The sequence below is a fragment of the Eubalaena glacialis genome, chromosome 1, assembly GCF_028564815.1.
Source record: "Eubalaena glacialis isolate mEubGla1 chromosome 1, mEubGla1.1.hap2.+ XY, whole genome shotgun sequence".
Lineage (NCBI taxonomy): Eukaryota > Metazoa > Chordata > Mammalia > Artiodactyla > Balaenidae > Eubalaena > Eubalaena glacialis.
In genome coordinates this window covers 79,115,618-79,128,128 of record NC_083716.1, presented here as the reverse complement: position 1 = coordinate 79,128,128, position 12,511 = coordinate 79,115,618, and the positions used below count along the sequence as shown (strand labels likewise).

Below are 12,511 nucleotides of genomic sequence, written 5' to 3'. Positions count from 1 at the left end.
AAGCCATGAGAATAAGCCTATCTACCCAATACCTTGAGACAAACTGATGTGTAATTTTGATAGTTAAAATTATTGAGATTCAGTAGTATAAACAGTTTTATGATAAAGAGAAAACTGTAGTGACCTTAAAATAATACCAAGCTTTGCAAAAATATTATAAAGCTATTCATGCACAGTATTTGTAGAAAAATATTTCTACTGAAGAGGAATAAACATTTTCAAAAACTGGCATTTTACCACATATGGACAAATTTCTACTCTTCAAGAAGGGATACCTTAATTCTGTGCTTATTTACAATAACCTGCCCTCAAGATGCCCAAAGTAAGAATAAGTAAGCCCTCATAAGAAAGTAAGGGAAAAAAAAAAAAAAAAAAAAAAAGTAAGCACTTCAGTATGTGTGAAAGGCTCTAGAACTTTATTTGAAAACCTCTTTAAAATATTTTAAAATTACCCAAATGATTTGTATCATCATCACCAATTTCTGTCTGCTCATCAATGGCCCTCACACCTATTTACCTCAACCTATTTACAAGTGGACACATCTTCTTCCCTTCTGTCCACCTGCAAACCTACTTCTTGCCTTGTAGTCCTAACTCTGGTAGATTTATTTTACACTTTGCCCAGTCCTCCAGTCTAATAGCTTTGACTGACTGACTTTATACTTCGCATCCAAAGGTCAAAGTCCAGTTGATTCTATCTTGGAAATGGCTTGCTCTCCTGCCACCCCCTTGTTCAGACCCCGTTTCGACTTGCGTAGATTACCGTCAGCACCCCTTAACCATCTCCCCGTCACTCGCCTCCCCTTGCTCCAGTCTACCTCCCGTGGTGCGGCCAGATGGGTTTCTTTCAAAAGCCCAGCTTTATGCAGAATTCTGGTAGGTTTAATTGAAATAAACCATTTAAAAAAATCATATGCAATAATATTTGAGAGTAACCAAGAGTATTTTGGAAAAGTAGATTTGTGAGGGGGAATTTATAAGATTTGAAAACTTAACCTAGAAGTATCACAATAAAACAGATATAGAGAGACATATAAGAATATAAGAAATAGATAATAATAGACAAATAGGTCAGGGGGACAAAAACAGAGAATCAAGAAATAGATTCAGCTTTATCAGGACTTCTCTGGTGGCGCAGTGGTTAAGAATCCACCTGCCAATGCTGGGAACATGGGTTCGATCCCTGGTCCGGGAAGATCCCACATGCAGCAAAGCAACTAAGCCCGTGCGTCACAACTACTGAGCCTGCGCTCTAGAACCCGCACACCACAACTACTGAAGCCCGTGCGCCTAGAGCCCTTGCTCCACAACGAGAAGCACGTGCACTGCAACGAAGAGAAGCCCCTGCTCACCGCAACTAGAGAAACACCCACGCGCAGCAACGAAGGCCCAACGTGGCCAAAAATAAATACATTTTAAAAAAGAGATTCAACTTTATATATGTGTATACATAAACACATATATATAGTATATGTGTAAGTCATATATATCTACTTTTATGTATGATGTATTTAGTATATTTAAATCAAAGTCATAAACTTCAGTGGGGGAAAGATGGTTTCTTTAAAAGACAGTGTTGACATAATCGAACATCTATGTGGAAGAACAAAGCTAAATCACTATATATCTTATCATATATTAATAAAAATTCCAGCTGGACAAGAGACTTAACTACTTAAAAAATTAAAATATTATCAAAAAAAATCAAGAGAATACCTTTCAGCCTTCAATAGGAGAAACTTTCCTACTCAAAACTGGATACCCAGAGGCCTAAAAGTCAGTTCTGACTATATAAAAATGTAAAGCTTTCTATGACAAGAATAATAAACTTGAATGACAAAAGGTAGACTGGGAAAGGTAACAGCCACACATGACAAATTAAGAACTAATATGCTCAATATCAATGGCAGCTACAAGTTGATAAGAAGATGACAGAGAAGCCAATGGAAACTAGCAAAATGTTATAAACAGGCGATTCACAGAAAACGGCCAATAAACTTTATATTAAAATATTCAAACTCGGTAATTTACGTGGAAATACCAATTCAAACAAGATACAATCTCCTGCTACACCCACCTCCTGGTAAGATTAAAGACCAATATCTTGTCGAGAGAAAACTGGGGGAAAACATGCTTTCAGTCATTGCTGGTGGGTGTGAATGGCAATAATCTTTTGACAGTGTAACTGGGCATCTTCTATTCAAAATGAAAACGCATCTACCCTTGGACCCAGCAATGCCATTCTCTGACGTCTTTCTTACGAACGCACAGGCAAAGCGGCATTGCTTGTAATGACTAAAGCTTGAAAGAGTCTGCATGCCCATCAGTAAGGGCTTGGTTAGATAAGTCACGGTTCATCCACACTCTCAGCACTCCTGCAGCGAGTGAAGAGGAGGATTCAGATTCGTTCATTTACCAAATATTTACTGAGGACCCACTATGTGCAGGCACTGGTCTAGTCACCAGGGATACAGCAGAGAGCAAACTAAAGTCACCGCTCACAGGGAGATTACATTCTAATGGGGGGAAGGGGGGAAGGGCACACACCACTGAGCACATAGGAAGAAAAAAATAAATCAAGGGGAGGAAATAGAATGTGACTGGGGGTGGGGGTGGGGAGGATCAGGAAACACCTCTCTGAGGAGGTGAGAGGAGAGGTGAGCTCGGAGGGAGGGAGGGAGCCAGGCAGGTAGTGATTGACATGTATAGAGTCAGGAAGGAAGCAGGAGGCAGAGCAACGTGCATAGTATGATCCTTTTTAGAGGAAAAGTGTAATCTGTATATTTGTATATATATTTATTTATTTATTTATTTTATTTATTTTAGGCTGCGTTGGGTCTTCGTTGCTGCACACAGGCTTTCTCTAGTTGCGGGGAGCGGGGGCTACTCTTCGTTGTGGTGTGCGGGCTTCTTATCCTTTTTAGAGGAAAAGTGTGATCTGTATGTTTGTATATATATATATTTTATTTATTTTAGGCTGTGTTGGGTCTTCGTTGCTGCGCACGGGCTTTTTCTAGTTGCGGCGAGTGGGGGCTACTCTTCGTTGTGGTGCGAGGGCTTCTCATTGCGGTGGCTTCTCTTGTTGCGGAGCACGGGCTCTAGGCACGCAGGCTTCAGTAGTTGTGGCACGCGGGCTCAGTAGTTGTGGCTTGTGGGCTCAGTAGTTGTGGCACGCAGGCTCTAGAGCGCAGGCTCAGTAGTTGTGGTGCACGGGCTTAGTTGCTCCGCGTATGTGGGATCTTCCCGGACCAGGGCTCGAACCCGTGTCCCCAGCATTGGCAGGCGGATTCTTAACCACTGCACCACCAGGGAAGCCCTTGTTTGTATGTTTTTATAAGAGAAATTTGCAGAAGAAACCTTCTAGGCTATTAACACTGGGAACTGGAGTTGGAGGTGAGAATAGGGTAGGAAATAAGCATTACCTTTGGGTTTACGTAGCTGGGGTGGTTTTAGTTGCTACAAAATAAAGGGGAGGTTTCCACACTTCAAGGAGGGGTGTTGGTTTTGCTTTTGTTGTTTGCTACTCACAGAAGCCTCTTTTCATTCCTCTGATACCTACAGCACATGCCTACCGTCCCTCCATTACGAACACGTTTGCCACCTCTGTTAGACACAGGTCTGAGATAGTGGCGTATTCCACGCAGAAATGTGCAGGATGGTAAAATGGATGGTTAGGTAATTGGATCAGAGACATCTTCTCATTTTACAGATTAACCACCACCAAATTAATTGTCAGCTAGGAGAGAAATAGGGTTCACCCCAGATCAAAAATGGAACTGGAATCTTGGTCCTTTTTGTTTTCTAACCATCTCCTTCCCCCTTGCTCTGCCAAAACCTAAATACTGAGTCTCTAGTGAAGGAAAAGAAAACAAAGGTAAAGAATTATTTAAAAAAAAAAAAAACGCTAGTATAGAAAAACAGGAAGAAATCAAAGTTTGCTCAGGAAAATATTCTGGGGAAGTTTTCACCTGTTCAGCAATTGATAGAGAATAAAAGTTTTCCATACAGAGCAGATATATTTCCTTTCCCATGATTTGGCTTATTTTAAGTCTGAATTCCCAGAGTTCATAACTCATGCTGCAACTGAAAAAGTTCTGATAATTTGTTTAAATTGCTGTGCAACTCATCACCATCAGCTGAGTAGATACTTTTTTAAATTTCAGCTGCAAACCTGTGATTATGTGATTATGCAAGCATAGTGCAAGCAGTTTACGTGGACTCTGCCATGAAATTACACCCTTCAAACAAGACAGATTTCCTAACTCTGCATGTAACAAGCATGTATCCTGTGAGTGTTAAGTTTACTCAAGATTATTCTTGGGGCTTCCCTGGTGGCGCAGTGGTTGAGAATCCGCCTGCCAATGCAGGGGACACGGGTTCGAGCCCTGGTCTGGGAAGATCCCACATGCCGCGGAGCAACTAGGCCCGTGAGCCACAACTACTGAGCCTGCGCATCTGGAGCCTGTGCTCCGCAACAAGAGAGGCCGTGATAGTGAGAGGCCCGTGCACCGCGATGAAGAGTGGCTCCCACTTGCCACAACTAGAGAAAGCCCTCGCACAGAAGCGAAGACCCAACACAACCAAAAATAAATAAATAAATTAATTAATTTTTAAAAAATGTACTTAAAAAAAAAAAATTAAAGAAAAAAAAGATTATTCTGGACCTCCCGGTGGGAGTGAGGCATCTTTCGGAGGAATTGTGATAATGTGCACTTCTCAGCTGCTTGTGTGTGTGTTTGGGTGTGTGCACATACATTTGTGAGGAGTTAAGGTAGAGACAGATGTATCACCCCTGGAAACTAATAGCAGTGGATTGGGAAGAACTACACTTGGCGTAGTAGAGGTCGCCTGGCCACACTTATGCCGTCTTACCTTGGATGAAGCATTAAGGCCACCCCAAATAGAAGGTGAGGGGGTACCCCTCAGATGCAGCAGATGAGTGGTAAATGGAGAAGCTCAGATTTCTAAGTCCACACTGAATTTCTGACATCTTTCAGGATTTGCCAGTGACTCAGGGACCCTCTGTGTTGTACTCGCTCCATTTTGAAGCTTTTAGCAATTCCTCTGTCACCATTAAAACTTGCATAATGATTGACCTTCAATGTGTATTTTAACAGGTACTTTAAAGATAAGGCTTAACCTAATGGAATAACTAATGTGTGGATATTAGGCATTGGCATCTCCATGCCCCATTTTTTAAGTAGAATCATACACCTTCTTGAATTACTCATATTCCCAGGCCTCTGCATGATGAAATGGAGAAAAGATATCTTCCCTTAACCAGATTACATTCTGTATATATGTATACTTAAAATATTTTTAACTTTTTTCCTCTGAGAATAAAAGTTAATAGAAATGTAAAAATACTAATATTAAATATTGGTTTATAATCTCTTCAAGAGCTACAGTTGAAGGCTGGGCCATTACACTCTAGGATATCTGCATAAATAAGAAAGTAAATGATGTAGATAAGTAGGTAAATGTGAGGAGGCAAGAGGAGGAGGTGAAAACCAGTAACGTCACTACAGAATGCTTATGACTTGGACATCTATCACAAGATTTTATTGGCTATCAATAGGACAGAGGTTAAATAAATTATGATATATTCATACTATGGTATACTGTGCTATATTGCTATTTGTAAACTAAAAAGGTATATCAAAAAAAGTCAGATTTTGGGCTTCCCTGGTGGCGCAGTGGTTGAGAATCTGCCTGCTAATGCAGGGGACACGGGTTCGAGCCCTGGTCTGGGAAGATCCCACATGCCGCGGAGCAACTAGGCCCGTGAGCCACAGCTACTGAGCCTGCGCGACTGGAGCCTGTGCTCCGCAGCAAGAGAGGCTGCGACAGTGAGAGGCCCGCGCACCGCGATGAAGAGTGGCCCCCACTTGCACAACTAGAGAAAGCCCTGGCACAGAAACGAAGACCCAACACAGCCAAAAATAAATAAATAAATAAATAAAGGAGTTCCTTTAAAAAAAAAAAAAAAAGTCAGATTTCCAGGCAAATAGGAATGAAGTTTGATCATGTAAAAATGAACAACGCCACTGTTCTGTCCAGGACTGAATTTAATCGGAGTTTAAAATGTTCTATTACTTAGACCAGAGAAGCAGGAATATATTACCAAGAATCTGTGCTTTGTTCCCACCCTTTACATACAGAGATAAACTCAACAAAATAATGTGCACCACAAACATGGTGCCTGGATCATATTCCTACCCACAGAGAACCTAGCTCCTAGAGGAGTGTGCCCCAGACTGGCCAGGTCAGAAGCAACACCAGCGCTACCTATTAAAAGCAGAGATTCCTAGGCTTCTCTCATGGAGATTCTGAGTTGGTAGGCCAGGGGTGGAACCTGAAATTTCCATACTCAACTCAGATGACTTTATGACTTGACACATTTGAGAAGCGAGGTCTTAGTAGACTCTCACCCTGTATCTGTCCTTAAAAATCCAGAACCCAAATTATTAAAAATATGACAACAGGATCCCATGAAAAACAACTCAAGGATGTTTCAATATGAGAAGAGGAGCTTATGGGGCAACAATAAATATCTACTAGTTTAAAATAGTTTTATTTTTAAAAGGATATACTAAACCACTCCATAGCGATAGAATTAAAGGAGGCAAGGGCATAAAAAAATATTAAGAGCTTTTTACCTTTCAGGGTGATTCATAATGCCTAGACTATGAAAGAACCCTGGATCCCTCTCTCTTTCTCTCTTTTTAATTTGTTACTAGCAAAGTTTCCTCTCTCTCTCTCTCACACACACACACACACACATCACAGGGAAAAGAGAGAGGTGAATTCTGAAATAGGTTTGGCCAGGAAGAAGGTTAAAATTTACACTTACTGCATGTCTACTTTGTGGCGGGTCAATTACTATTTTGCCCACATAGCATTTTGGTAAAGTAAGTGTCTGAAATTCAGAGAGGTTAAGTGACTTACCCAAACTGACTTAGCTGGTCTGCTTTAGAGCTGAGATTAGAACCTAAGACCAGGTTGGGGGAACGGATGAAATCACACAGACATGGAGTCCAACCACCATTTAACACAGTGTCTTTGCAGACTAGCTGGCACGTGGGTGGTGGTTGATAAATGGATGAGTAATGGATAGATGTGCCAACACCCTGGTCCAAAAGGTGACACTTATTGGCCCACTCCAGGAGCAGAACGCTGTCATGATAGTGGCACTTTCTGCTGCATAAGAAATGGAAGCTACTGTTCTGCAGCATTCTTGCCTCGCTGATGAATGATAAATTTCTTAAGTACCTTGTAACTCCTTTAGTTTATTTGTAAAAGTTGGGACAGCATTCTCTGTAACAGATTTTGCAACAGAGCAAGAAGGATCATAAAATGCTTTGCAAATATGAATGGGTGTGAAGGTCATAATACAATGAATCATAAATAACAGGATTGAAATCATGTTCCCACAAAATGAGTTTTTCTTAAAAGCATTCAAATGATCACACTGATTAGTTCTGCCTCACTCTTACATGCACGAAATGTCTTGATAACTTGGTCCAATGAGGCCATGACTCTCTTTCCTGTATGGAATTTGTTTTCTGAAGGCTGTTTGTGATCTGGTCAGGTTTGAGTGTGAACAGTCTATAGAAGGAATACAACCTCGAGTTTTCAAAAAGGATGATTTCTTTATCTAGGGTTTCATTTCTGGTCATGTGAATGTTCTCTCAGCTTGCTCTTCTACGAATGGAGTATTTGATACTGAGCGGTGGGAAAAAATGGGAGTCTTATTAGAATGCCAGAATTCAAAAGGGCATGCTAGCTAGTATGGGTCTCTGTGGAAAGTCTTTGTAGACAGGTACTTTCGGTTCAAATCCAGTTCTCAAACCAGTGAGCTTGGATCTTGGAGGAGTTCCTTAACTCTGAGCCCTATGTAACTTGTTTATAAGATCAGGATAAGAAAAGTTACCTCTGGGGTGGATATGACAAATAAATGATACAAAACCACCAGCACAGTTCTGTTGATGTAATAATTTAGGTTACGTATTCTTTCCAAGGTCATACAACCTTGGAGATAGAGGAGAGCCATAGAGCCAGTCTGTGGCAGATGTAAGGTTGGATTTTTTTTTTTTAAATCACACTGTCTCTGTTTTGCATCTCTACAAGTATATAAATCGGAACTGCTATCATTTTAATTTCATTCAGTTTTTAAGGGAAAATATCACCAAGCAGAAAATTAAGTAGCAGATAAATTGGGGGAAATGAAGGAAATAAAAGATAAATTTATAATATTTAACTCTGGCTGTAGAATATGTGGAACAATAGAACAGTTGTAATATATTCACTGAAATATTTCAGAAAATTATAGACATTCATTTCTTTGGAATTAAAGTTCAGCTCCATCTAAATATGTAACTTTTGGAACAAGCCCACCCTTGATGTTACAGGAAAAAACCCTCATATGATATACTTGACCCTTCTTCCTCAACATAAACACAGTAGGAAACTTTTCAATTTTTATTTTGAAATAATTAGATTCATGGAAAGTTGCAAAGACAGTACAGAAAGGTCCCATAATTTTAGTAATTTAACTCATATTCTTATTGAATTCCGGCATCTGCTATACGTGTGTCTGGATCAGCATTATTTTACATCTTTAACTACCCAAGGTAGGGATCTTCTTTGTTATTCAGATTTGCACAAATAATTGAGTGCTAATGACGCAGAATGTCTGGAAACAATGATATACCTGTTTGTTTTTCCCTCCAGTTTTAGCAATCCGTATAATTGCTGACAATCATATATCTTAAAGTTATTTTTAGAAAACTAATTCCTAATCATTACGTGCCCTTCTCCTGCTTCCCAGACCTCCTCTCCCCATTTGTTTGTGGCATCCGTTCTTTTAGAAAGTTGCTTCCTCTCTTGGGTATGGGTCACCGAATTATTGAGGAAATGTATTGCCAAGAGTGGCAGCACATGCCTGGATACAACTCATTCATGTCTTCATTTCTTCAACAATTTATGAAGTGACAACACTGCTAAGGGCTGTTATATTCATTGGGCATAATGACTGTCACCAGTCAGAGCCATTCCTGCCCTCATGGACTGTACAGTCCACTAAGGAAGAGAGCAAAGTTCAAAGTTGCTTGTTACAGAAGAAGACAGGCCAGGTGCGATAGAAGTATTTACCAAGCGGATCTAACTTAGACTGGGGTTTAGGGAAGGCTTCCTGGAAACAGAGAAGTGAGAGAGGGTGTGTTTGGCCATGCTGTAATAATCATTCTAAGGTTTTCCTCCATGATTGCAGAAGCCTTGTATTCTTTGCATCAGCTTCTCCCTGTTATTTTCCAGAAAAATGTTCTTCCACATCTGCTTACTTTTCCACTTGTGCAAATGAAAAGGCTTTCAGGCAATTAGCCCCCTTACAAACTTTCTTCAACCCTTCGTTTAACCATCGGTACTATATCCAGACAAGAAACAATTTATATAATCCTATCTTCAAAATCAGGATCGTATATAATGTCTTAAAGCTAAACACCATCAATCCGTAACCCGGCCTATGCAGCAAACACAGAAGTGCACTGAGCTCTAAGGGGCCTAGACCTGCCGTGTCTGGCACATCGGCCTCTATTCACATCGACACTAAAGGTGACGGAAGCCAACACCCGGCCTCTCAGACCCCTTCACTGTCCCTGGAGGGCACAGAGCCCAACTCTGTCTGACACATGGGACAGGGTGTCTCATGTCATTTTTTGACCCACTAATGTTTCATAAAGACATGTAATTGCAAGAAGTACGTTACACAGACATATATAAAACTTGGCATTATTAATGCTCATCTGCTTTGGTCCCATTTTCATTTCCTGACTAGTAGGGGTGAGGGAACTGTTCTGGCCCAGTGATGCATGTGGTGGGCATTGCTGAATCCACTTAATAAGTTTTATGGCAGTGGACTGAAAGTAGATTAGCATCTTGTTATGGTTTAATTAATAGTTTTGGGCTTTTTCGCTTTTTCTATTTTTTTCTTACACCCCAGCCACAGTCCTGATTTGGTTAAGTTCAATTTTTCCTTTTTCCTCCAGAATTTTTCAAAATTGTTAATCGATTTCCCCAACAGATGGTGCTGTGTACAACGTAAAACTACATATTTCACTTTTCAGTGCTCAACTACTTCTATGAGCAGTTCTTAAGATCTCTAAGGAGGAAGGATTCTTCTACTAGTAAATATCATATTCTTTTCCATGATGGCTTATCATAGGATATTGAATATAGTTCCCTGTGCTATACAGTAGGACCTCATTGTTTATCTGTTCTATATATAGTAGTTTTTGTATCTGCTAATCCCAAACTCCCAATCCAACCCTCCCCCGTCCCCATCCCCCCCACCCCCCACGGCAGGCACAATTTTAAACGTGTTGAATTGAACTTTGTGAGTTTAACTCAAGTAAGGTTTTAATTAAACTTACAAAGTGGATTCAATTTGGTGCATTTTAAAGATGATGCTTTTGTGGGGAGCAGGTTGAGTATTTTTTTGTTTTGCGATATCTTTCTCTCCTGAGAAAACAGGAATGAACAAGTGCTAGAACAAGATCTATGTCTGCTGCCAAAGAGAAAAGTTGCTCCTGCCACATGATACCTCAGTGGTAACAGCAGGTTCTTCACACCCAGACCAACTGTCCTCTGTGTCATTCTAGCCTGTTATTTCAATAGAGCTGCTCTAACACACCTGCTTCATTAGCATAACCACTGATGCCTTTATCTCTGAGGTTGCTAGTGCCACAAATAACTCTTGATTCCACCTTATTCTGCAATGACAGTTTTTCCTGAATACACGCCATGTCCTTTGGAGTCATACAAGAACTAGGAGGGTACCTTGATTCATAATGGAAAATTTAAATAGCAGCTGACATTCATGTCACCTTTTGTTCCACACAAAGCACTTTCTTAGGCATCCTTCATTTGAGAAGATACAGAGGCAAGGGAGTATTGTAGAAAAACAACTAGATTTGGAGTCAGAAGTCTAGATTTTGGAAGTCTAGATCTGTCTACTTACTATTTCCTGACTGGGTGGTGGTCATGGGGTAACCATCATCAACTGTGACCAGGGATTCCACTAGCCCTGGAGGTGTCCTCGTGGGATCTGGAAAAGCGTCCATGTGGAGTGGACACAGCCCTGTGGGCAACTAGACAGTAGCTTTGAAAAAATTAGATAAAGGTGCCCCTTTGTCCTGAAGGCCAGTGTCAGAGCAGACGACTTGGGAAGTGGAAGAGGCAAGATTTCTGCCCCCCCTCCCTCTCCTGCACAACTGTACATGGCAGCCGTGTCTATGGCTAACTTTGAGAGTGGTTCTCATGTGTCAGACATCATGCTGAGAAATTTACACATATTAGCTCATCTATTTCCCATTAGTCCTCTATGAGCTTAGAGAGATCGAGGGCTTTCTCGGAGTCGCACAGCTAGTAAGCCGTGGAGCCAGGATGGGAATTCCAGTCTGTGTGACATGCACAGATCATGATCCTAACGACCACACCACATTGGGCAAATTATCCTCCTCCTTGGACTTATCTTTCCCTGGAGTTACAATCTGATTGTGCCCATGGAAAGGCTTTGCAAGTTTTAAAATACTATAGAACCATAATCTAATCTTTACAATTGTGTTGTTCGGTAAAAAAATCACTGATCAAAATACTGGCTAAGATGCTTTCTAAACACTTGGGTTTTAAGATTTTCAGAGAAGAGGGTGCAACAGGACTAGTTATAAAAGTAGAATACAGATTAGTTATAAAGTAACATACAGAGTTCATTTATGGAAAAGAGGGTTAAAATGAGACATTCATAATAAGACAGCTATTATCAAGGGTCACTTGCCATAGATGACAGATAAGGCTTAATTGTTATGAACTGGGTAAATTGATAGGGTAAATAAAATAATAGTAGAATGATTTATTTCTCTTTTTCTTTAAGGAAGTCTTGAGTGATCTGGTCACTGGCTTATTTTATGTACTATTTTTATCTCGCTAATTAACAGCTATCCAGGGGCACAGAGTGGTGAGGGTAGAAATAACATGAAACCTCCTAAACCATGCTTATGCTTCTCTCCCCACAAGAAGTTTGACTAGTTGGACCTTGAAGGAAAAAGAAGGGTTGGATTTTTAGAGACAGACTGATTTGTATTTTTGCCTGTCTGTTTTTAGAGGAGGGATATTCCAATAAGAGCTAAGTTTCTTTGGGGACAGGACAAGAGTGGTGGTTAGTGGTGCTTGAGCTTGGTATGAAATCTGATTAATTGAGCTTCAGTTATAAAATGTGTGTCTTGGTTCCTTCATTATTATTGCTTTTATAGATTTAATATATGAAGAAAAGCACGGTGCCTTGAAAATTTAGTCCTCAGTTTTCCTTTTGTGGCCTCCAGTGCTTGATTCTTTAAACTTGGAAGTATTTGCATTTCCTTTGAATTGTCTAAAATGGAACCAAACTTTATCTGGTCTTAAAAAATGTAGCAAAGAAACTCTATCCACTATTTCCAAGATAACATGTACAATCCAG

The 12,511-nt window shown here is 40.4% G+C and overlaps 1 protein-coding gene across 10 annotated transcripts in view; it reads right to left on the bottom strand.

Moving 5' to 3' along the window:
• The window catches only part of ANK3 (ankyrin 3), a 685,538-nt gene that overhangs the window by 57,481 nt on the left and 615,546 nt on the right, over positions 1 to 12,511 (bottom strand). The gene's annotated exons all lie outside the window — the stretch shown is intronic.